At 44.5% G+C, this 12,160-nt stretch overlaps 1 protein-coding gene across 8 annotated transcripts in view; it reads left to right on the forward strand.

Moving 5' to 3' along the window:
- Positions 1–638: 638 nt before the first annotated feature.
- ELAVL2 (ELAV like RNA binding protein 2) overlaps positions 639–12,160 on the forward strand; it is a 161,593-nt gene continuing 150,071 nt past the window's right edge. For 6 of the 8 annotated variants that reach the window (XM_030567670.1, XM_030567674.1, XM_030567675.1 and 3 more), the window contains exon 1: positions 639–1,146. The gene's annotated coding sequence lies outside the window, so the exon portion shown is untranslated. Of the gene's footprint in view, positions 1,147–1,916; positions 1,990–4,433; positions 4,485–12,160 lie in introns of those variants that run through there. The other 2 variants (XM_030567672.1, XM_030567673.1) reach the window with 2 other exon arrangements.

Raw genomic sequence — 12,160 nt, forward strand, 5'->3', positions numbered from 1 at the left:
ATGGCAAGCACTATTTCCTAATAGTTGCTTTCCATTCTTGCCTTTGCAAGTGTTGGCTAACAACCCTCCTGGCCCCTGCAATGTATTAAAATAGACTGAAACACTAAGAGCAATCACGAAGCACTAGAAAGTAATGAAAACAGACCTAGGAGAAACAAGGAGGAGGCGCAGACAATTCTTTTTGTCTTTATGTTTAGAGGGAGAGCTACAGAGGTGAACACAAGACATTGTAATGTTAAAGAATATGCGAAAGATCCGGCGGTCAATCCACAGTGCCGAGTCTTTCTACAGCAGCAAGATTTCTGACGGATAAAGATTGCACCCCGCGGGGAACTCTGATAGTTCAAGCAGAACCAGCCCACGTTGCTCTCTGCGCCGGGTCTCCTATGTTCTCGCCTTGCCCCGGTGCTGAGTGTGGTACCTCTCGGTGCAACTCACCCTGAAACGGGACTCCATTGAGTGTGCCAGATTGACACCGGCTGGCAGCCAATCGAGACTGGCTGTTGTTCCAGGGCGGCGCCTGAGGAATCCCGTCGCACCAATCGCGGCGCACAAGCTTGCCAGCATGATCCGTTGTATCGGGTTTCGGCGTATACTTCCGCGCGTGGCGCCCGGGATAGGTGGGAGCGTGGCACAGCTGCAGACACACACACGCACACACTGGTGCGGAAGCAGAGGAGCGCTGGGTGATACGGTTGCTATAAATCTGTGTGATCCAGTCCACCTCCTTTTTAAGACGTCCTCCCCCTTTATTTCTGTTCGCACTTAGAGATGCAGCATTTTACTTCTGTAGCGAGCTACTAAAAAGAACCAAGGAGACAGAAAGAGACCGTCTTTGTAACGCGTCCTTTCATCCCTTCTTTTCTTTGTTCCTTCCTTTATTTCTCTCCCCTCCCCCTTTTTTGTTGAGTTGTGTTGCAATAGGAGGCTAGCCTTCTCACATTCCTTGTTTTAAGTTTTCCTTTCCCTTTTTTTTTAAGTGTTGGACTATTGGGAGGGAAAGCATTTTCATTTTATTTGCTTCTGTTTAAAACTGTCCACAGTTTAGATTTTGTGTGTTGTCTTGCGAACTATCCATCTGCTTCTTACTCCTTTGTATTGGGAGAACTTCAACGTTACTTTTTTTTTTAAGCTGAAGAGAGAAAGGTAAGTTGTGTTTTGATTTTTTTAATGTTTCGATAGCTAATACACTGTCTAAATCAAATACCAGAAAGCGTAGGATGCATGCAGTAAAGAATTAAATCTATTACATATGCTTATGTTTCCTCTAAAGCAATTCATGTACATTACAGTGTGCTAGGATAAATACCTGGAAATACTGGCAATATTAAGACCACTAGGAGAAAATATACATTTTGCATTCAAGGAGATGTACATATTCAGTGCCTAGGCTATAAACTAGCTGGATTGTGGTTTAAAGTTCTTATGATAGGAATACCTAACTCTGAATGCATGCCTCGCGTAAAACATCTGAAGGGACCCACATCATGCAGATGAATGAATGAGTATCGCTTTGAAAAGATAAACCTACGTTTGCAGATTAGGCGGGATAAGACCCCAAGTCTAATTGCATTAGCCCTAGAGCATTTTGTCAGTTCTGAAGGGATGCGAGACGGCATGTAGGCTACCGCATACAATTTGTAGTGGTCTGGACCAAGTACATGCAGCCCGTGTGATTAGCTGGGGGTAAATAGCTGTCAAAACTGATGACTGGGGAGAAGGTATGCAAGGTCCAATTGGGGGGAATGAATTGCTGTAATATAGGGGGAGACATTTTTCAAACCTTCGAGTGAAAATTAAAAGCCTATATGGGGAGGATTTAGTCTACATGCGGGATACAAGAGTCCCTTTGTTCTGGGAAAACTAAAAATGCTTCGTATTGAGCCAGTGGAAAGGCGTGAGCTGGCAAGGACAGAGAGAGGTACACGCCAACCACTGTCCGTGGTCCTACAGTAGCGACAGCTTTCATCGCTGAAAAAGCCCTTCCCTGTAAGTACCCTGTAGCCATCCCGGCAGTCTGAGCCCCCTTTTCCCTCTCTTAGCTATTGTCAGGCTGCCACCAGAGAAAAATGGTTGAGCATGGGAGGCGTTGCTGGTCCAGACTGTAACTGGCTGGTCGAGCTTGTTTCAATTTTAACTTCAATCCTGCCCCTGTTTAAGATAAAGCTGCCTCCCGATTGTTGCATAGGGGAAACCTAACCAGGGAAGTCTGGCTTGCATGGGAGAAGTTTACATCTAGTGGCAGAAGCAAAATGAGGTGGTAATAGCAGGGGGTGGGGGCTTAGTAGGGTGCCCCGGTGCCCCGTATCTTCAGCCTCCTTCCTGTCCTGTATTAAACGATGCGATTAGGCGGCATTTTAGAGCCGCTCAAGGATTGCACTGCAGCGTGGTAAAGGACAGGACCACGCATTGCCATTGTTGTTTAATTTATGCCCATCACGTTTCTACGTAGCCACCTATTGCACATCTGAAAAGAACCATCACGCGAGCTATACAACTGTGGCAAATTGGTAGTTGGGCACGTTCCTTCATTCCGCATCCCAGTCTTGGTAGTGAAATCGGTGTTGAAACGGTATATTAACTAATAATTACACGTTACAGAGCTAGCTTTATTGTGGGGGGGGGGCGAAAGGAATATTCAACAATTTAGTACCTGTACTTAGCTCTGAGGATGTGACTATCCCCTTCCAGTTAAAACCATTCACTGGAGCCTATTTTCTGCCTAGCTAAACATATTCCCTCAAAAGAAGAGCCTCCAGATTGCTAGAGGTTTGAGGGAAAGAAGCTGTAGACTAGTATTAAGTAGACCTATGAGACAAGACTGTTACTGAGAGGTGGAGGTTGTGTGTCCTTGCTGGATTTATAGCTTACAAATATCGGAGTTTAAAAGACTTATGCGAGGGTGGAGGGGTATATGTGCCTGAAGCTGAAAAGTGCATCTTACAGACCAACACTGAGCTCCTTGAGCTTAGTCTATACTATCCAGTCACTTTAACACCTCCTCCCCAGGCCATTTCTGTAGAAAGTACCATTAACTGCATGCTATTGCTAGAAGCTAAGCCCATCTATACAGTGCATTTTATCTCCAACCAGGGAATGAGCTGAACTACTGAACTAGGAATCTAAATTTTAGCAGGGACCAATCTGGAGACTATTGCCTACTATTTCAGTCCAAAGGAGCGAACTCCAGCTAAAGCGCTATTTTAGCGAGATGGAGGTAGCCATAGAGGCAGTGTAGGCCCCTCTTGACTTCTGTGGGTGCTTTAGGTCTTTTGACTATTTTAATAACATACTGTATATAAACTATAGGGGGAAAAAGTGTGACATTCCTCTCTCCCTCCCCTCCAAATCTATATTAAATTGTTCCTGCTAGGATGGGAGGGGGGCAAAAATAACGAGAGCCCCAGCATAAAACTGTCTTTCGTCTAAAAGAGATAAAGCACATTTCAGTCTATGAATCAAGAAACAGCTGAACTAGAGATCTTGCTTTTAACCCCCCCACTTTTCTTCTACCTCTAGACTGCAGGAGCCCCTGAACTGCATTGCTTAGACAGTCTGTTTCCCTCCCCCCCACGTCCTACACATGGGCAGGTGATCTGTTGTGGCTAATGAGGCACTCAGGTGTTTAATGACAATGAACTCAGCATAGGGCAAGTGCAATTAATACACCACCTAGTTGTTTGCTAGAAGCGTGCTTGGGTTCTAACGACTAAAGCAGGCCTCAGACTGCAGAGGGCATGAGTTTGTACAGAGGCACAGCGTGGGCCTGCTCCATGCAATACTGTATTACTATTAATGGGCAGGGATGGAAGAGTGACTCCTTACTAAATACCTACCCCATGATTATCAGACTGCTGGGGCTGCACACAGCACTACAGCTCTTCTTCCGACTCTGGCATGGGGACCCCAGGGAGAACAGGCTACCAAGCAGCTCTCCAAGCCCATTGCACGCTAGAAAGAGTTTACTGGATCCCTAGGTGTATGAAAGCTCCCCAGAACAAACACTATCGGCAAAGTTTCCTTCTATTTAAACTGGCCTCTGAAATAAAGGTCGGAGGGGGGCCGACTGGGAAGATAATAATTTCTTGTCCTTGTGGGGACGGGGAAATCAGCTCAGCAATTCCATGCAGGATGCAGCTAGGGGACGTTTGCAAAACACGGGGGCTCTAGAGGATTTTCCAGTGCAGCTTGCAATACTCGTGTTGTGATGGGCGGTGCTTGTTCTCCTGGACCTGGGAGTAGGGGAGGGAGTGTACTACCCCCGCGCATATATGTGGGGCCGGGGCGGAGCCCCTTCCCCTTGGGCACGTTGACGCCTCGCCTTGTTGCAGGCTCCCGGCGCCCTCACTGGCCGCTCCCAGGTGTCACTCAAGCAGCCCAAGGTGGGGTTCCTTTTATTTTCCCGCCAGCGTCCGGGCTACTCGTCCCTACCGCAGCTGGATCGGGATCCTTGCTGGCGTGGGCGCTGCAAACGCAGGGCCGGAGTAAGTTAAAAAAAATAAAGTGGGGGCATGAGAGCAAATTTTTTTTTCGGGTGGGAACCGCTGCTGTTGCTGCCACAAAGATGAAGGTCCAGGTTTCTCTTTTGGGGGGCATGCAGGGCCTTTTTTTTTTTTAGGCCTCCCCGAGTTGTTCATAGTTTGCAAGACCAAGCCCGCTCTGCGTGCACTGGAAACCAGCTACTCGAGGCTATTTGCTGGTGGGGAGCTGTAGCTAACAAAGCGTTTGTGGTCTCGTCTCTAACTGCAGCGTGTGCGGGAGTCTGGGGGTTGCAGCGTCCAGAGATTTCTCTCGCTGCTGCCGCTGCCTTTTGTTTGCAGCTTTTTCTGGGGGTGATGCACCGCTTAGGAGCCCCTAGACACTCGACCATATCGTTACACCCGCGGCTAACTGCGGCGGGGCGCGCTGCTCTCCCCGGGGCTTGTGCCTGCCGCGGGAGCGCTCGCGAAGCGCCGCCGGACCTCGCCCTCAACTTGCGGTGCAAGAGCCTCGGCTAGCCGCGGCGGGGGCAGGGCGGCAGCTGCCCGCTGGGACAGGCTCCCGGAGGCAGTGGCGTCTCGCGCTTGCCGGGCGGGCTCGCACGCCTTGGAAAGGCGTGGGGGGTAGGGAGGAGGGGAGCGGCTGGCGGGCTCTGGGCGTGGCAGGGAGCGGGGCCTTTGAGCGCCGCCGCGCCGCGTGCTTGGATCCCCGGGCGAGCAAGGGGGGGGAGGCGGGCGCGGCGGCGGCGTGTGTCGCAGGGAGGGATCACGGTGTGTAGAGGGGCCGGCCAAGGTGCAGAACAGATGCTTCTGATTCATGGGGCGCTGTCTTCCACACTGTCCTCCAGCCTTCCGCTTGCCGCCCGATTTCCCCAGAGCCCTGGCCAGCAGGGAGCCCTGGCCACTAAAGCGCCCCGCACTGCGCCTCCTCTGCCAATTTCTGTGCACGTTCACATTCCCGTAAAAAGAGAGAGATTCTTACTCTTGCATGGACTCCTCTTTCCCACAGAGTGAGATGCCATCTCCTCTGATCTGTAGTTCCCTTTCCTTGCCGTGGATCGTCCACCCCTCTGCAATGCGAGCTGCCATTTTTCGCAAGAAGCTTGTTGGCAAGTCCATGTGGTCATTTTCCCTAAACGTGGTGGTGGAGGAGCTGCGAACTTAAGATATCCTTGTGATTTCTGAGTTTGGGCAGGCACGATGTAGACAAGCAAACACAAAAAGGGGCAGGAGAGAGTGCACATCAACAGCAGCCTACAGTAAATAGACTGATTTGGGATTGATGTAGAGTTGTTCCTTGGTGTGATCCATGTGCTCACTGCAAGAGTGAACCTGCAGAAAAAGGGTGAAGTTCCCATATGATAAAATTTCTGCACCATTGAGCTTAAATGTGAACCCATCAGTTGAACAATTAAGTGTAATCTTTGAGTAGATGGTGAAAGGCTGTTGATACAGATGACTTCTGGCTCCCTTTTCTGTGCTAGAGAAATGTAGCTATAACTTGATGTGCAAGAGTTCTAGATTAACCTATTTTAAAAAAAAATCTTTTAAAATAGGAATGTGTTGGAGGGCAGGGACAGGATTGGAGACTGTTGAACCAAGAAGAAAGTTCAGATAGGCATATGCAAGCATAGCAGGTGGAGAAAGATGGCAGGAGAAGGAGCTAAATGTGTTAGAGGCTTCAAATCATGGGGAAGAGGCCTCAAGATTTGACTCCCAGAACTCTGGGGAGGGACCTGTGTGAAAAACATTAATGCATCCCTCTTTTTGCTAATATTTAGTTTTCCAGGTCTTGGTCAAATTATTTGGTTATTGTTCCTACACTCTGTAATACAGTACTTAGTATTTGCATCAAAAGAATCAGCACAATCTTTTAGTGAGGACGTGCTTTTTGTTGCTGAATAGCCTTTGTCTCTTCTTCCCTTTGACTGCTTGGTTGGCTCTGTCTTCTCTCCTCCTTCCTTGATTGTTTCCTGTAATCTCTCTGGAATCTCCTATTCCTTCTTGCTTATTTTTCTCCTCTGTCCACGCATCTGTTGTAGCTCAGATAAACTCAGCCTCAGCACCTGCTACTGTGACAGGAAGCATTGTTTGGACTCTTCTTTGTTGTAAACTCCTCTGTCTGGATTACTCCCCCCCCCCAACATGGCCTTTCATTCTTATACACCTATCAGTCCATTCTCTCTACACCAGGGGTAAGCAACCTATGGCACATGAGCTGATTTTCGTGTGGCACACTAGCTGAAGGTGGCACACGAGCTGATTTTCAGCGGCACTCACACTACCTGGGTCCTGGCCACTAGGCTGGGGGGCTCTGCATTTTAATTTAATTTAAGTGAAGCTTCTTAAACATTTTTAAAACCTTATTTACTTACATACAACAATAGTTTAGTTATATATTATAGATTTATAGAAAGAGACCTTCTAAAAACATTAAAATGTATTACTGGCATGTGAAACCTTAAATTAGATGAATAAATGAAGACTCGGCACACCACTTCTGAAAGGTTGCCAACCCCTGCTCTACACTCTGGATTACTTCCCCCCCAACCCCCCCTTAACATAGCATTTCATTCTTATACACCTATCGGTCCATTCTCTCTACACTCTGCACCTTTTCACCCTACGGAAGAAAGTGCCCCAGCCCTGCTGCTCCTGACCACTAGTACCACTACACCTTGGTGTGTCCAAATAGATTGTACCTAATGGTTGTGATGTGTAACAAGGCAAGGTGATAACTGCATCCCAACAAAAGCTGATTATATTTATCTTGCTTAAACAGGAAATAAGCAGACTTTCATCTTCTGTTGCCTATTAACTGATTAAAACTGTGAAGGCACAACTTCACTAGCACATCTTTTAGAAACTTTGACTCATTACTTTTCAACCACTCCCGCCTCTCTACCTTAGAGAAATGAATCACAGCAAGGCAAGGAAGTTGATGGCTTGGCATCAAGCAAAAACTGAAAATGGAATATTTGTGAAGAAAACTTTGTTCAGTGTTTTGAATCTCTAAAGGCAAGCATCTAATACTGAGACTTAAACATAGGAATGGCCATATTGGGTCAGACCAGGGAGTGAGTCAGTTCAATATCCTGTCTGACAGTACCCAATACCAAGTACTTCAGAAGAAGCTGCAAAAAACCCACTATGGATAGTGATGGAATAAATTGCCTATAGGGAAGTTTTTATTAACCCCTGTGATTTTAGTTCATGGTTTACATCCTGAAACACAAAGGTCTTTGTCCCACCTTAAAATTTATCCTGTTTCATGTAGCTTGATTTCTCATTATTCATCTAAATGTCTAATCCTCTCTTTTGAATACTACTAAGCTTTTGTCTTCAAGAATATCTTGTGGCAGTGAGCTCCTGATATTACTCTTATTACACAATGCATAACTATTCCCTCTACTCCGCTTTTAAATTTGTTCCTTTAATTTAATGGATGTTATCTCATTCTGGTGTTACCCTTCCATTTTGGCTTACATGAAATAATTGATGATAGGAGGACAAAATGCCTGGTAATATCAAGATTTTCCACACCTTAGAGTATCTCTCCTCTGTCCTAGAACTCTGGCTCAATTTTATGTAGTATGACCGGCATTTGAAATTTTATACTGAAATATTCTAATTATGCAGTGTTGGCATCAGTGGAGATGAAATTACATTATTTTAAGCACAAGTAAATGAAATTTTTTTTTTAATGTTTCAGGATTGTGACTATCAAACACCTTAAGACTAGAATGCAACACTTGTAAAGTCAGAACTTGGGCAAGAAATATTTCATTTGACCACAGAAGAGTTTCCTTATACAGTTCAGTAACTGGTTATGAATTTAACCTGTTCAATGATTGGTTTTATGACTAGATGAGTAACTTTTTGATGTATTCAGTGAATAATCTATTATAGCTGTGTCTCGTGTGATTTTTCTCTTTGCGTTGGGCTGACAAAAATGGGAGGATGCAAAGAAAACCATTAGTAATCAACTCTGACCATCTAAAAGTGGGAGTAAAGAGGGTGGCAGTGGCATTGTGTTGAGAACTTGAACTACAGCTTCAATTTGGTGTTTTATGTTCTTTGTTGCAAATCAAAGAGATCTGAGTCCATAGACAACATTTAACTCTTTTCCTCGACCTTTTGGAGATTAAGCATTTGGGGTGACTGACTTCAAGCAGACCCTGAACGTTTTCTGCGGGTATGGCTACATTTGGAATTTCAAAGCGCTGCCGCGGCAGCGCTTTGAAGTGTGAGTGTAGTCAGAGCGGCAGCGCTGGGAGAGAGCTCTCCCAGCGCTGCATGTAAACCACATCCCTAATGGGTGTAGGGTGCAGCGCTGGGAGCGCTGCTGCCCTGATAACACTGACGCTTTACAGCGCTGTATCTTGCAGCGCTCAGGGGGGTGTTTTTTCACACCCCAGTTGCAACGCTGTAAAGTGTGAGTGTAGCTTGTTTTCTCATAGTGGAAGAAGAGACCTCCTGCTGATTTAGTATGCAACTGTAAAGGGATGTGAGGTTTATCTGACCTACGCAACATAGGTGACTCAGCGTAGCTGTCTTTTTTGGCTGTACATAGCGTTGGCAGTAATGGAAGCTAGATTAATTGCAAAGAACCTTGAAATGGTAAGGGAACGCATTCTAACATTAAAATTTGACATACTGAGGCTTTATTTTCCCTTTCAAAAGCCTTTTATAGCCATACTTGAACTGACATTTCCCTTCACAGTGATAGTCTTCTCAATTCCAGTGTGTTCTGTTCCAGCAAAATGGTTGATCCTTTTTTTTGTGCACAGTAAAGACTTTAATTGCTTTAGTCTTCAGAGTAAGTGATAAGTCTTGAAAATGCTAGTTAGTATTTGCATAAATCTTTCCACATTACTGGCCTAATCATGTTAGTTTATTGTTAATGCTGTTTTATTCTGTTATGCAGACTGAAAGCAAGTCCCTCTCGCACTGTGTGATCTCTTGGCATGTAGTCACCACCATTTTTTTATTGTATAAAATGGTGTCGTGAGTAAGGGATGTCCTATTTAATGACTGCCTTTAAGTCAGCTACTTTTCCGCCAAAGTAGGAGAAGGCTTAAGTTTGTCATACATATATGGGAAGCTTATATTTCTTATGTATGAATTTGCTTACCTTGTGGGTAATTACTTACACAAAAAAAAGAGGCATTTAAAATATTTTCTATCATCTTTTTCCTGGCTCAATAAGGACTAGTTTAGACTACCGTGAAAAAGTCCCTCCCCGTCCACTGAGTTAGCTTAATTGGTATTTTAATAGATTTAAGGTAGATCAGTTGGGGAAGGTAAGAGAACCACTCTTTTTAGTCTAGCAGAATCCAAAGACTGTGCTCTTCCACCTACCTCTTCCTTTCTGTGCTCTTTTCCCCAAATCAGCATAGCTACTCTACAATCTCTAGATTATTTCAGAGGTAGAGTTGAAGGGAAAAAATTACACTTGTAATAGTAAGTTTCTTATTGATCTCTGCAGTGGTAAAAGGTTCCTTATGACAAAATCTTACTGTTACTCAGGCTAATGGCTTTTGATCTCTTCCTGCCACTGTTCACCACCATTTATCCCTGCAAAACAAAACACAATTGATGAATGAATTTGATTTGCGTGTAAAGATGCATCCCATCATCAGGAATGTTTGTTTTTTTTGTTCTAATGTGTTCGTTAGCAGAGGTTAAAATTCTTGACTGCTGACCACAGCTATCTCTATGAGAAACAGTTGCCTTAAAACATGAAGCTTTCTTTTCCTGATAGCTCAAATTTATTTGAACAAACTGCAATATCATCCAAATTGACTACCAAACAATGTTTGGGTTTTTTGACACCCTTATCCCCAGTTTCTAAGCAGGAAATCAAACTCCCTTCTTTCTGATCTGTTATCTGTATACATCTAGACAAGTTAATGGATTTGAATGGATTAGTGCTGAATTTACACCGCTGTACCCGAGAAGAATTGGCTTTCAGTGTTGGACAATTGTACTGGAGTATAGCCTTGCAACAGAATTTGAAATGAGTTCGTTTGATTTTGCAGCTTTCATTCAAATAGTAAGTATCTGATGGCAAAATATTGTACAAAGGTGGGTTTTGATGGTCAGCTGAGAGACTCAGGAAAACTGCCAGTATTGAAGAACAAGCTGCACTAGTAGCCCAGTAGGCATTGTTGTAAATTAGATGTGAGATTCCCTGCAAATGTGTTGCCACTGCAGCTAGGTTTTACAGTATAACCTTGGCAGAGGCTGTATCTAGAAAACAGCTGCTTGCTCTGTACTTTACCAGTTCTATGTGAAAACACTTGCTCTCTTGCCTTGCCTTATCCAGCCCACTCTTTGAAAGAAAATGTATTCTTAGAGAGGGTCTGGATGAGAGACTGTCAATTTGAAGTGTTCTATAGACTGATTATGCTTCATACCACTTTCTCTTACGAAAAGCAACTCTAGAAATGCCAAAAACAGCTCTTAGAAAACGTTTAAAAACCTAAAAGTATTATACTTCCATTCAGAATAACACTTGAAATCAGACATATAGCTCGGGATGAGTATCATTACTGTCTAGAGTTCTAGCAGCATGAATAAAGGATACAGAGAGGTGGCAAATGTTACAGTATCTGGGTCTTAAGTGTGTGTGTTTGAGATGGGACGTTCCAAACGAATGCTGATAGAACCTATGTTCCATATATGCTACTTCTCTTGGAACTATTTTTTAGGAATTTTTACTTTAATTTTACTGGTATTATATTTTTGGATCTTGTCTGTAACTGTCGTTGCCATGAATTGAATTGTGTGGGGTTCTGAGGGAGCCATAAACTTCCTTAACTCTTCTTCCTCCTTCTGAAATAGTAGGTCTGCTGCCTGCGCCCACTCAGAATGAGTGTTTCCACTGTTGCACCTGTACCAGTTCTGGATCAAAGATGGGAGAGTAGTCATAGAGTCTAAGGTTCCACTGGTTCACTTATCATGTGGCATACTAGTAGCTTTCCAATGTTCTGTAGTCTTTCAGGAAACACTAAACAGACCTGAATATCTAGTGTGTGTTTAACGATTAATACAAAATCTCATTGCAGTTATAATTCAGGCAGAAACACCAACAAAATAACCACAAACCCAATGCTTTTCTTTGCAAGTCATCTCTAAAACAGAATGGAGATTTAATTTTCTCTCACTGGGTTGAGTGTTGCTGGTGTCTGAAGAGATATAACTTGCTCTAGCAATGCTACTGCGGCTGCTAAGCAGAAGGCTTATAAATGTCAGCTGTCTATAGAGGCAGTGCTAGTCAATTTGGGGTGCTAAGCAGGAATATTTTTGCCCCCGTTCCCACAACATGTAATTGAATGCGGGGGAGGGAGGTGTCCCCTTGAGCTGCTCAGGGCCTTAAGCAATTGATTAGTCTGTTTCTGCTAGTGTCAGTTCTGGGTGTCTACAAGCTGAGTGAGGGTTCTAAGAACCTCTGTTTGTTCAGGGTTAAAAAGTGCTCCTTACTCTTCGAACTCTTATATTGCTTGGCTGAAAAGAAAAGACAATAAACACCATTAGGACCTTCTCTGGAGTCAGGGAAGGAAGTAGTTTCACTGACCAACACAACTTTAAAGATACACCTCTACCCCAATATAACATGACCCGATATAACACGAATTTGGATATAATAAGGTAAAGCAGTGCTCCGGGCGAGGGGGGGG

This window comes from Gopherus evgoodei, chromosome 6 (genome assembly GCF_007399415.2).
Source record: "Gopherus evgoodei ecotype Sinaloan lineage chromosome 6, rGopEvg1_v1.p, whole genome shotgun sequence".
NCBI lineage: Eukaryota > Metazoa > Chordata > Testudines > Testudinidae > Gopherus > Gopherus evgoodei.